Source organism: Coturnix japonica, chromosome 22 (genome assembly GCF_001577835.2).
Source record: "Coturnix japonica isolate 7356 chromosome 22, Coturnix japonica 2.1, whole genome shotgun sequence".
In the NCBI taxonomy this organism is placed as follows: Eukaryota; Metazoa; Chordata; class Aves; order Galliformes; family Phasianidae; genus Coturnix; species Coturnix japonica.
Genome location: NC_029537.1, coordinates 3439120 through 3442911, shown reverse-complemented (window position 1 = coordinate 3442911; position 3792 = coordinate 3439120).

The following is a 3792-nucleotide window of genomic DNA, read 5'->3' as shown; positions in this document are numbered from 1 at the left end:
TAGGTTTTTTTTTTCCCCCTCCCCTTTTTACTCTCGGAATTAAGAGTCCCCAGCTATATTTTTTCCCTTTTTTCCTCTTCAGCTGTGCTGGGAAGAACATGAGGGAATGTAGTTAAAATTCAAAAAGGTTCCCCTTTATCATTACCATGAATCAACACAATAAATGAGCCCCTTCAGAGCATGGTAATTATAATTTGATAAATCATCAGCAGAAAATTAACTGGATGTCAAAACATTCATTGGGAAGTGTGATGGATTAGGGGCGATAGTGGCAATTAATCTCCCAGCATGAGTTCACAGGAGAGACTGAGAGCTGGGAGATGGATCGGGGGGAGACCACGGCCTCGCAAGGTCAGGACACTGTGGAAAGGAATGGGAGAGGGAGAGAGAGATGGAGGAAAGAAGAAAAAATTCCACTGAGTCGGCGATCCGCGGCCCCCAGCAGCCGAGGTAGAGGTCAGTCACATGCCTTTGAAAACCTTTCTGTCTCCAGCTGCTCTCTGTGATGAGGCAAGCACTTTTCTGCTCCGCTAATAAATGCCACAAGCCAGCTCATGGGGTACAACACATGGCTGGAGAGCAGGGGAGCAGGCGGGCCTGTCCTATTCCATGAATGGAGGCAGCAGGATGCTGCACACAGATCCTCCTCTGCTATGGAATTCACCATGCCAGGCAGGGAGAGTGCAGGGACGGTGGGGCTGGGGATGGAGGGGGAGCAGCAGGGTGTAAAGTGTTCCAGCTCTGCTCTTCCAGCAGCTTCTTTGGAGAATAGAGCACCTCAAAACACCTCAGCTTTCCCAGGTTTGCGTTGGAGGTGATCATAGCACTGTGGCAGCATTTAATCTGTTGAGGTTGGGAGGCAAGTTGGGACTCCCAGAGGAAGAGGTGGGAGGATGATGTGCTGTGTTATCAAGGCACGCCTGGTGGGGATGTGCTGAGGATGCTTTTCCTCCTGCTCCCAGAGTTAATTCTTTAAGGTAATGTGCATCCCTCCCTTCCACTCCAGGAAATAGATGGCATTCCCTGTGCTGGTTAATTCTGCATCCCATATCCCAACAGCAGCACAGCTCCCAGCTCAAGCAAAGCATAGTACTGACTGGAGAATGCCTACAGAGAGGCAATGGCTGCTGTGTTGCTGCCCTGGGCAATCACTCTCTCTGCTGGTGCTGCATAACTTCCCACTCTGCTTCCCATTACATCCAGTCCTGGCTAATTGCACATACACCAGCAGCTCTGCTCTGCATGCAGGGTGAGCTGGGCCACCCCAGGGCCATTGTGCATGACCTGCCTGATCCACACCCTCCCTTCTTTGCACAATCTCTGCCACCCGGAATCCTTTGCAATCCAAAGAAGGGGGGGAAAAAAAAAAGGTGATGAAAGAAAATCCAAAGTCAGGCAATAGGCTGGCAGGGCTCCTACTGACTCCTCACACTTCTTGCTGGGCCTCAGGGCATGGAGCTCCTGGTGACATCTCTCCCAGCACACACAGAGCTGCCATACGCTCAGGGTTGGGACCACAGTGCTGTGCTGGGGGCATGGATGTGTCCACAGTCACCTCTGTTTGCAGCAACAGAGACCGCAGGAAAATAAATAATTGGCCCGGATCCTCTGCAGCCACGCTGCTGCGGTTCTCCACTTCATCACTCTGAGGCTCGCAATCCCTTTCCTGAGCTGTTTAGCATCTCTCCTCACATTTTCACTGCTGGAACATTGTTGGCTTTGATACACATTGTGCTCTTCCCCTCAAGCGACAAGGAACAAATGTTCAATGCAACACAGGAAGCGCCCACGGGGTGAGGAAGGAGAGCCTCAGCCTCACTGGCAGTGGCTGCTTGCTTTCACCACTCTGAGTGGGGAGAGAGCAGAGGGCAGCAGCTGGGGACAGCAGCTTGGATTGCCAGAGGATCTCCATCACAGCCTTGGGCAGGAGGATGGGCAGCGCCTGCTGCTGACAGCACAGAACTCCCAAGGAAGGAAGGGATGCCGGCTCTGAGCAGAGTGCCTGGCAGCAAAGAGCAGCCCTCATGGCTCACTGTGCACTGCGAGCCTCTCAGATGGGACAGAAGCACATGGAGATGATGTTTAGAAAGGAAGTGGTGAAAGCAGAGCTCAGAAGCTGAAGTGGTTGCAGAGTGAAACCACAAGTGGAGCGCCAGTGAGGAGGGGGTTGCTTGGTCGTGGCAGTGAGATGGTAGCATTCCCTGCTCATCTACCCGCTTCTGGGCCAAGAAGGTAAAGACTGGAGATGCACCTGAGCCAATACTGCTGTCAAACGTTGCTTGTGTGCCCCAGCACAGCACACCACAGTTCAGCTCTGCTGGAGATGTCACTACAGCTGACACAGTACCAGTGCAACACAAGATGGGGACCTTTCCCTGGAGGAATCAAAGCCCACAGCAGCATGCAGACAGTGGCAGTGGGGATTTCTGCTCCTTGCTGAGATGCCTTGAGGCCAAACACCACTACGTGTACTGCAATATGTACCTAATTTTGCTGCTATATTGACTGACACTTGTTTATAGAACAAGACTCCCATTTGTGCGAGGCCCCAACTGCTGTGCTCCCGTGTGTTCACATTGTTGACAACACCTTTCTTACATACTTGCATCCATAAGAGAGAACTTTTGTTCTTCTTTTCCTCCATCTCATCGCATCTTTCATGACTTCCCTGGGTTTCTGGTACTGCTTTGTGTAAAGAGACAAACGCCTGGCAAACGTTTGGATACTGCTGGCTGTTGGCGCATTGCAATGTCAGGAAGATTTCTGGGCAAGGGGGGAAAAAAAAAGAAGAAGCAAAAATCGCACCCAGCTGGAAAGCTTTCCCAGAATGCCTGTCTCTTCTCAAGACAGACAGGGCTTGGACGGAACAGATGTTTCCACCCAAAAGCAGATGTGGAGATGTTACTTTCCCAGGGAGGAAATGTGGTGGGGTTTATTATTAACCAACAGCCCCCATCTGACAGCTTCCCTTGACCAACAGTTGGAAAATCTGGAAGAAAGAAAACAACACACCGCCCTTTAAGCCAAGTGGTGGCAGGAAACAGCCAGCCCTGATGGACTCGCTTGATTTATTGTTATTAATTACAACCCGGAAATGACCAACAACATCTGGGGGAGCCAAACATGGAAGGGAAAGCAAGCTGAGCACGGGGGCCAAATTTGTCATTCTGTGATGGCCTTAGCACACTGCTGAGCTTTGGGAAAGGCAGCTGCAGAGTGTGAGCAGCATCTGTAGGGCTACAGAGAGCAGCCAGCAGGGGAAGGATGACACCGACCCAATCCCAAACCAAATGCAGCAAATGGGAACAGAAATGCTTTGGAAAAGCCAAGTGTCTCAATGAAGGCAGGAGGCAGACTCTTCCCTGGGGGCAGTTGCTAAGCTCAGGTGTTGCACCAAGAACCAGCTCCTGGATTCCAGCAAGGAAATGCTCCCTCGTGCTTCACCCGCTATGAAAAAATGGCTGGTGTTAAACCTGACTGCATTCTCCTTGGGATTTTAAAGTCTTTTTCAAAGGGGAGCCACAGGTTCAATGCACCCTCTTCACCTCTGCAGGTATATTGGTAGAAATTGAAGCTGAATGGGTTATTTCCACCCCCTGCTCTTTTCCTTAATTCATTTCGTAAGGCACACACTGCAAAAACCAACTGCAGGAAGGTGAGGAGAAGTGCCCCATAATTGAGAACAATACCTCCAAGGGGCTTTTCCAATGAGGTGCAGATTTCTCAGGCATGCATTTTCCGAGCTGAAGTCAGTATAATGAAGTCCAGAACTTTTAGGTTTCCCCTTTAATA